General features: G+C 35.9%; 1 long non-coding RNA gene across 2 annotated transcripts; it reads right to left on the reverse strand.

Annotated features, from left to right (window-relative positions):
- Window positions 1-5,342: 5,342 nt before the first annotated feature.
- Window positions 5,343-9,473, reverse strand: LOC130466888 (uncharacterized). Of its 2 annotated transcripts, XR_008927040.1 has the most exons (7): window positions 9,397-9,473; window positions 8,215-8,297; window positions 7,757-8,007; window positions 7,368-7,667; window positions 6,825-7,128; window positions 5,775-5,853; window positions 5,343-5,644 (listed from the first exon to the last, which is right to left on the reverse strand). It is a non-coding gene; the product is annotated as an uncharacterized lncRNA (long non-coding RNA). The 2 variants fall into 2 exon arrangements; XR_008927039.1 differs by having other exon boundaries at window positions 5,343-5,853.
- Window positions 9,474-10,158: the final 685 nt, after the last annotated feature.

The following is a 10,158-nucleotide window of genomic DNA, read 5'->3' on the forward strand; positions in this document are numbered from 1 at the left end:
AAGGCAATACAAATTATTAATAGGACAAAAGAGGTTCTCACCATAAGACGGTTGTCATCGAAACCTCACTGTGACACCTATTATGCACATGTACTCAGTCTTTACCACTAAGTCAACATATCATTGGTTCATTGTTTTTCATCTTAGTTGTATTCATGATTCTTTTTCTTAATTTAGTCCATTCTTCCAGTTTCAGGAAGAAAAGTTAGTTACTAAATTCTACTTTGTTTTTGTTATTGCTCTAATGTTATAACCAAACACGTGACACGAACAATTAGAAACAAATCCGCAAGACAATATAGAATGAACAAATAACAAAATCATTAATAAAATACACAAGTGTTTGTGGAAAAATTTAGATTTTCTCCCCTCAAATATTATTGTATTATTTAGTTCCTGCAAAATAATACAATAATCCCTCAATTGATGATTTCTTTTACCAATGTGTTTTCCCGTCTTATTTTCTAGCTAAGCCTAAACCCTCTTTTATAGGCTAAACTATAAACTCTCATCTACTATAATTATACTTGCTCCCCAAGTCTAAACAATTCTAGAGATTGATACATTATCAAAATATATCTAATTTCTTAACTACAATTCTAGTTAAACTAGGAAACAACATATAAACCAAACCAGACTTGAGTCCAACATGAATAAGATTCTCATAATTCTTATCAAGTCCATCGTTATTCCTAGCATCATTGTTTGATGTGGTTTGTACCACAAGCTTATATTTGACTACAAGTCCGTTTCGTATTCTTGTCGACTTAATTAAGTTGTGATTAATTTCTAACAAACCTTCCCTTAAACACAACTTAGTCTCTTCGCGAACCAACGAACAACTTTTGGAGCTTGTCTTCCTTTGAGCCAAAATTTATCCCTCACTATCTCATTCAAGTATGATGATATTTTGTTTGTTACGTCGTCCCTTCAAGATCACCCTACTAGCATTTGTGACCTTCAAACGACCACCCTCAATACGAATAGCATAACTCAAGCCATCCAAACGACCTAAAAATATGATATTGTAGTCAAGTCTTGAAATATACCTTACCTCTCATAATTTTCGAGTCTTCTCATCATGTGTCTTGATCTCAACCTCACCTGTACCCACAACCTTAGCCTCTTCATCATTAGGCAAGGTAACACACAACCCACCACTTTGTTTATAAGAAGTAAACCACTTATTCCTACAACAAATATGTTGGAGTATCTCCGGCCTTGTGACTTTGAGGTCACAAGTTCGATTCCCCTTGTCCCTTCCCCCTGCAAAGCTGGACCAGGTTGACCTAAGCGAGATTCCGAATCGGTAATGGGACCGAGTTCAACCGAACATCTAACAATAGGTAGCAACTATTTTTAGTTGCTAAATTTAGAGATTTATTTTATCGAATCAGTCCCTAACTTAAATTAGCGACATTTTTTTATTAACGGATGTAATCCGTCCCTAGGCACATATAGCGATGGATTTGACCAATTTAGAGACTGATTTGGTCCGTCGCTATATGATTTTTTTTGTAGTGATCTTGAATCCAAAATCCATACCTCTTTTGGATCTTTACTCTCCTCCACCGTTAGAGCTACATCCTCATCAATAGCAATAGTAGCAGCACCTCTAACCATTTCGTTCCTCAACGCTATCAAGTCTTCCGTGTACCTAGGACACTTTGATTGAATATGTCCTACCCCATTACAGTACCAACATTGGATGTTAGGCTTTGTATTGCTTGCCTTCTTTTTTCCTTTCCGTTTATTGCTACTACTCTCCGCTACCAATCTTGCTCCTCCATGAATTGATGACAATTCCCCTATCTTGCTTCGTGAACCTCTCCCCCTCGAATAACGCCACCATAGTATCGTTCAAAACAATTGTTGTCTTCCCTAAAACTAAACTAGTTATCACAGAGTTATACCTTTTAGGGAGAGATGTCAATAATAAAATTTCTTTGCCCTCCTACTCGATTTTCACATCCAAACTCGTCAATTGGGTGATCAAGCCATTAAACTTATTTAGATGATCTTGTAGTGCGTTGTCTTCCTCCATCTCGAATGAATAAAAGTCCTTCTTCAAGAACAACTTGTTGGCCAATGACTTAGATGCGTAGATCTTAATCAATTTGTCCCACAACTCTTTTGGATTATTATCCTCTAAGACATTGTACTTGATCTCTGGTGTAAGAGACAATCTGATCGTACTAGTTGCATATCCCCCACTTGTCCTTGTCTTTGTCCACTGAATCAGGCTTCTTATCTTCCAAAGGCTTGTGAAGACCTTGATGTATAAGAATATCCTTAATTGTATTTTGCCACGATGAGAAATTCGCCGTCCCATTAAAAGATTCTACCTTGTACTTGTTCCCGAAATCATCCATGGCTAAAAACCCAACTTTGACACCAGTTTGTAATAACCAAACACGTACCACGAACAATTATGAACAAACCCGCAAATACAATATAGAACAAATAGCAAAAACGGTAATAAAAGATACAAGTGTTTGTGAGGAAAGCTAGATTCCTCCCCTAAAAAATTATTGTATTATTTAGTTTCTGCAAAATAATACAATAATCCCTCAGTTGATGATCCCTTTCACCAATGTGTTTCCTTCCCTTGTTTTCTAGCTAGGCCTAAACAACCTTTTATAGGCTAAACTAGAAACCATAAGCTCATCTACTAGAAATATACTTACCCCCAAGTCTAAATAATTCTAGAGATTGATTCATACCAAAATATATCTATTTTCCTAATTACAATTCTAATTAAACTAGGAAACAACATATAAATCAAACATGACTTAAGAGTCTAACATGCTAAATAGGATTCTCATAATTCTTATCGGTTCCACCATGATTCCTAGCATTATTGTTTGATGTGGTTTGTTCCACAAGATTATATTTGACTCCAAATCCGTTTCATATTCTTATCAACTTAACTAAGTTGTATTTAATTTCTAAAATCATACGTATTAAAAGCATATATTACTTACTTTTCACCTAATTTATTGATATATTCTACTGGAATCTCCGCCCTCCAGCATCCTTTTTACAACAACAGAGTGCATTCAACTATATTCTCAAATACCTCACATATGTAGTACTACCCCACAACATCTATAAATGTCTTACGTATTTTTAATTGATCCATATATATATTTTTAATTGATCGATATATATTCCATGCATTGAACACATATACACCAACAAAGTCTTGGCATACTAGTTAAAAATGAGGTTTTGTGTATAATAGGTCGTATGTTCGAATTCTCCGCTCTCATTTGTAATTTATAATTAGTGTTTCTTGACCGGCTGGTTGTAACCATGCCAGCTTCTCTTCTCCTTGACCTGGCCCGAGCGTCCAATCACAATGCATCTGGCACTGGGTTTTTGTTCTTCAAAGCTCACACCGTTGTTAGGCCTTGCTTGTCTTAGCCTGACTTGTTTTTCTTTTGGCTGACTTCAGTTCTTCTTCATGGGTCTTTGGCCATTGGGCCTGACCTTATGACTAGGATTTCATGTGTGTTTGGACCCCTTTAATTAGCCATATACCCTTGTTAGGAATTTTGACTAATTTATTATAGTCACTAGGGGTGTTCATTACCGGGTACCCGGCTTTTCGGGTACCCGGAAAATCGGGTACCCGCTTTTTCGGGTAGTTTAAAAGTCGGCCCATAACCCGACCCGCGAAAATCGGGTACCCGAAAGTCGGGTACCCGGTAATTCCGGGTCGGGTAATGGGTACCCGGATTTTTTTTAACCTTCATAAATGTGTCCCTGCCAAAATTAAGAATTAAACTTCTATGCCCAATTTGAAGAAAAGAAAACCATTCACATTCGTAATGAAAGTACTGAATCTCCATCTAAATGAATGTAAAATGTTGGGACTAAGATTAATTAATTCATAGATACAACCCCCAAAAGTTCCATACTTTTTCAAAAGAAGAATCACATTCAGCAGCTTGTGATTGACGAATCGGCGATGTTGATGTTGAAATTTTATGAGGTTGAGTAGTCACTCAGGGAGCCTGACTCTTGATCTGGAAATAGTGGTGTTTCGGTGGAGCGTGAAGATGTGTACATGATGGACGATGGTGAGCCGACCAGTGATTGAGTGAGTGAGATGAAAGATTGATATTTAGACTGGACGCCGACGGTGGTGCTAGTGAGTAACTGTGACAATGGGGTTGAAAATTGAAAGAGGAGAGAGAGAAGCTTAATGAATAAGTGCGGCTGCTAGTGAGATTTTGCAATGCAAATGATGAAAAGAAACCCTATGCTGGACACACACACAAACTCCCACACGCTCAATTCCTCTTTTTTTTTTATACAAAAATTAAAATAACGGGTATTCGGGTACCCGTTTAGCCAATTGACTGGCCCATGCCCAGACCCGATGACCCGGATATTTTTCCGGGTCGGGTACCCGGCCCATTTATTTAAGAAAAAATAGAAAACTACCCGGTTTATTTGTACCGGGTCAGTGAATTAGCGGGTCGGGTAATGCGGGTCGGGTATTTTTGAACACCCCTAATAGTCACCATGTAAACAATAAAAGTCAATATGAATGTAAAAGGTGGTAGAGTAAATTGTTGGCTTTAGGTGCACAATAATATTATATGTTGCATAATCCATTGAAAAATTGTACATATGGTTAGAAAATATATGAGTTATGTTATTCATGCATTGCTTAAATATAGTTGTAAACCGCAATTCGGATTATACACCCAGGTGCACATTGCTCATTAATGTGCACCCTGTTGAACATTTAATGAAAATCCAATGAACATAGAGAATAATTTCAACGTACATGTACTAGTGAAATATTTAAATTCACTACTACAAAAATGGGCAAAGAGACCCGTCCAAAATGGCCTAAGAGACCCCATTTAAGGGGGTCTCTAGATGGGGGGGTCTCTTTTATAAAGAGACCCCCCATCTAGAGGGGGTCTCTTTGTTAAAACGAGAGACCCTTTATTTAAGAAAAGGGGTCTGTTATGTTAACCATACAAAAAATAATATATAAGGGGAAGAGACCCGTTATTAGAGAAATGGGGTATGCTTGTAAAAAAATTCAGATCCCATATTTAACATATGGGGTCTCTTCGATTTTCTTAATATTACTTTATCCAACAAACTGAGACCCCATATGTAAGATAGGAGGTCTCTTTGAATTTTTTTAATATTTTTATATTTAACAATTCAGACCCCATAAGTAGGATAAAGGGTCTCTTTGAATATTCTACTATTTTTTATTATTGAACTCGAGAGACCCCATTTTATACCTAACGGGTCTCTTTCATTAATTTTTATTTAAAAAAAAACAGCATAAATAAACCATTTTTCGGCCTAAAAAAATCAGCATTTAACCATTTAATAAATTCCAAAATAATTCTTACAATTACCAAAAAAAAATTATTTTCTACTTTACATCAATTATAATCTCCAAAATATAATAAAGCTCAAAAGTCTACATAATTGTGACAATATTAAACAAATTGACAATAATCATCATTAGCAATGCGAGCACAAGCATATCACCTCCAACTCCATTTATTCCTAGTCCACCACCTATTCTTTGAGGCCGCCAGTTATGAAAAGTTCTTCCACGCTCCACCATCCATCAGAACCCTCCTTAGTTCCCTCAAATTTACTTCCATCAATTTGTTTAAACGCATCAAAAGTTACAAAAGATATGTCACATAAGTCATATAAGTCACATAAGAAAAGTTAAAGGAACTTATAACAAATATATTCCACATAATAACCAGCTAGCAACAAACCTTTCATGTCCCTTGTATGCGAAATTATATTAAATCGTAGAATCTTGGTTTGTTTCTCTCCTGTCATAGACCATTTTATCTGAAAGACACAATGGAGAAAGATCTATAAGGACAAGAAATTAACAGACAAAAGAAGCATGCTAGAAGAATTTAAGAACATTTGATTATCATCTACAACAGTGAATTCCTTAACGGCAGGACATCAAGGTGCTATGCCGCACACCTTTAATCAATAAAGCTACACATGTGAGAGGACCGCCATTACAAAAGTTGTAGAAATACTGACGTAAGTGCCAATTTACCAGCCCTTGAACCAACTAAGGAAAATTTATAGATAAAACTGACCCACTTACCAGGGAACCTTTCAATATAGTGTATAAAATTAACTGGGAAGTTTTGAGTAACCGAGAGTCTTTTGGAGGAACAAATGAGCTTAGTAAAGAATTGCATGTGGTGATATATTTTTCAAAACAAAGGGAGAAATTGTACTCCCGATTTTTCTTTTACAGAGTGCAGCTAAAGTGTGGAATTTCATATAAACTGATTATTGTAAGGAATTCAGTTACACGCGTACATATTATCCATAATCACCAATATGAAAATCATACGACAAGACGATTGGTAGTTTTAGAACATGTGAAGATAATGCAGTACTAGGAAGAAGAATGCAGTAGGATCATAACCAGTTCTAGGAAGAAGAAAGTTGTGGCATACTAATATTGCAAAGATCACAGGTACATATCTCTATATTCTGTATCAATTCAGAAATATGCATATAAACAATTAATGCAAAAAATGATATCAGAAGCTAAGGAAAATGAAAGAACTCCGGTTTAAAACATACTCTATACTCTCTATATCATTTCAGAAAATCGGAATATAAACAAGTAATGCAAAAATTGATGTCAAAAGCTAAGGAAAATGAAAAAACTCCAGTTTAATACATACTCATTGATGACCATTTTGGTGAACTAGGGGATCTCCTTTCCTTCTCCAACTTGATCTAACCAATAAAAATATCAGTAAGTTAGAGTTAGCTAATTTATTTACCTTCATCTATGATTCTGCCTTTGCAGTTTTTTCAGTCACTGCTAGTTTGTCCTTTAAACGCTTCATCTCTGCTTGAAAATTGGCATACATGTGTCATTTGTTTGACTGAGATTATATGGTCGATAAGAGGAATTCCATGTACAGGGAGTTGTATACTTGCAAAACCCTATGTTCTTCAACCCATTGCTTCACTGGAATTACCTTATCAACCCCGTCTTTCCATTCATTAGCCAACTACAGTTGCCACTCTGTTTGCTGACACCTTAGCTCGTGCAAGCTCCCCCTCACGAATTATCTTCTCCTCCTAAATATCACCAAAGATAATTTATGATCAGACATTAGAAAAACTACTCTATCTTGAGACATTGAACTAGTTTATTATTCTTTACAGTAAAGAGTATAAAAGAGAAATTAAATCGTAACACACTCACCACCAATAAATATTCCAGCAAATCATATATTATGAAAATTGAGAACATCAAACAAAAGTGAGAAACTGGATGCAATTTATAACCTTCTGTTAGTCAAAGTATTATATCTTACATTGAGCTCAGAGATTTTGCGTTTCTATAACAACATTAGCAGTAGCCCCCACCAGCCAAAACGACCTCCTCAAGTTCCTGAATCGCCTGGCTAAGCTTTTCAACCTCTATGACTTTCTGATGGTTGGTCTTTTCGAGTATTTTGTTCTCTTCCAGGTAGATTTCGATCTGTCTCCTTAACTCGAGGTTTTGGTTTTATATATCCTCAACTCCTCAAGATTTTCCTTGTCTCAAGGACAACTGCTTCTTTTGACTTTGTATGACGTTCCATAGCTTTCTTATCCTCTAGCAAAGTTGCAATCTGCCAAAGAAGACATATCTTAGAATTCAATATAAGTATCTAGCAGGCCATCAGTTGATACTAAAATTATTTCTACTTGTAGTAAGTACCTCATTCTTGTAAATTTTGATGTCAGCTTCAAGAGGATCGATGATCGAATCAATTGGTAGAAGATCCTCCTCCTTGTTGTTTGTGTGTAGCCTCCTAAGGGCTGCTTCAGCTACAAACTGTGCAGCCAAAGCATCCTTCTTCTCGTCAGCTACTTTCTTCATTTCTAGATTATGCATTTTGATCAGTTCTTAAACACAACCACTGTCACTTTCTTTGGTTCCTTTTACTTGCATGAAACCTTAGTTAACATCTGAAAATCGGCATAAATACCTTAGTTACAGGAAGTTTTCAGTGACTGTAAGTTTCTCATCTAACTTTTCGTAGTTCATTTTGAGTTGTACAAGGGGGGAGAATACATAAAGTAATACACAATGCATATAGACTTAGGTGAAGATCATGGAAAAGTAACAAATGAGGTTAAATAAAAAAATATGACAAAGTATCTCAGAATATATACCTCATCTAAAGCTTTTCCTTCAGCACTTGAGTTGCTCGTAAGGCCTCAATCTCATTCGTGCACCACCTATCTCATTATCTTCTCTGAAGCCATGTTTAAAACCCAAAATAAATTGTTGGAAATCAGACATAGCATACCAAATCCATTGTCTTAAAGGAAGGATAGAATAAGTTCTTAATTATATGATTTGTCGAGAGCTAAATTTTAAACAATGCTAAAGTTGTGGAACTCTAAGCTACTACACTCAGTTTAAGGACATATGATGAGGCATATAACCAAACATCTATGGCTTAATTCATATTATTTGACTGCCTTAGGGTTCAGAACATTTAATGTTTCAGCTCTCAGTCATGTGGTACGGTTACTACACTATAAATTATGAGGCGCAGCAAGTAACCTGATGTTTCCAAACCAGAAAAACTATACTGAATCTTAATTATGTTCATGAAAGAAGCCAGGTTGGGCATCACACACCACAAGAAAAATTAATCCCTCCAAACAAATTTAGCATGACACCAACACCATTAAGCATGACATCCACACCATTTAGAAACTACAAGTCATCAGACAAAATCTGATTTTCCTACTAACTTTTTTGTGGTAGAGTCGACATAAAGATTAGAATTCTGGCATGAATACTTCAAATGAATCTAAAACATCCAATTGACAGTTGACAAGCATGAAGAATTCAAATTCGACTAAAGCCACAATTTCACACAGTCAATTAGAAATTTGTAGAAACTCATAAAAGAAAAAACCTAACTTTGTAGTTGAAATTGAATTTGAAAAATTCAGAAAGAAAGAAAAACCTAACTTTGTAACAACAATTACAAATTAAAATCGAAAATCCCACATGAAAATAACAATTACTAATTTCGCAGAACACACAACCTTAGCCGCAATTCTTCATTTTCCGATTATTACCTAGATTGCCTTTACACCCACGAAGCTTTTAACCAATCTGAAATACTAATTCCCCTCAAATCCTCCCGAAGAACGATCCCTAAAAACCCTAATCTCACAAAACATAACCGTGCAAGTAAAAAAACCTTAAATTTCGTGAAATCCAGAACAAATAAGAAAAAAACGCAACACAATAGCAACTAAATCAACATGAACTTAATTCAAATGAAATCAACAAAACATCACAAAATCGGATATTGAAACTAAAAAATTACAGACCTGGAAAAGGTTCTTCCGGTTTGGATCTGCGAGAGTGTAGCTTGCTGAACTCTGGATGCTCGCTTCCAGGTTCTTTCCATTATCGCAGATTATTTTCTCAATCGGGTTTCCAGATCTAGAGGGGAAGTGCAGAGGAAGAGATGGAAGGAAAAGCTCTGGGTTTCATTTTTTTCTAATGTTTTCTAATGGAACAAGGTTGTTGGAAGATGCGAAAGAAGGAAACGAAAGAGACCCGGTATCAAATAAGGGCTCTCATGATTTTCTCGTAAATTGGCTTTGTGGGCCCAGGGTACACAGGAGACCTTTTATCTAAACTAACGGGTCTCACATTTCCCCCTTTTGATTTTCTGTCCAAAAAATGTGGGCCCTTTGATAAATTAGAGACCTGTTATTTAAAATAAGGGGTCTCTCGTTTTTTCCATCTTATTTTTCGCAGATAAATTGTGGGTGATTTCTGTAATTAGAGACCCGTTATCTCTAATATTGGGTTTCTTATATTAAAGAGACCCGTTATCTCAACCAATGGGTCTTTTCTTAAGGGTCTCTTTGGCCATTTTTGTAGTAGTGATTATATGTTCTATGAATTTGAATTATATGTTCATTGGCTGTATGTTTTTTGGGTATGAACTATATGTTCTTTGTATTTGAACTACATGTTCATTTACAAACAGGGTGCACATCGAGCATTGTGCACCCGGGTGCATAAACCATATTTTGGCTGTAAACAACATACTACCTCTGTTCCTGAAAGTTTTTACGCCT

The sequence above is a fragment of the Spinacia oleracea genome, chromosome 2 (assembly GCF_020520425.1).
Source record: "Spinacia oleracea cultivar Varoflay chromosome 2, BTI_SOV_V1, whole genome shotgun sequence".
NCBI lineage: Eukaryota > Viridiplantae > Streptophyta > Magnoliopsida > Caryophyllales > Amaranthaceae > Spinacia > Spinacia oleracea.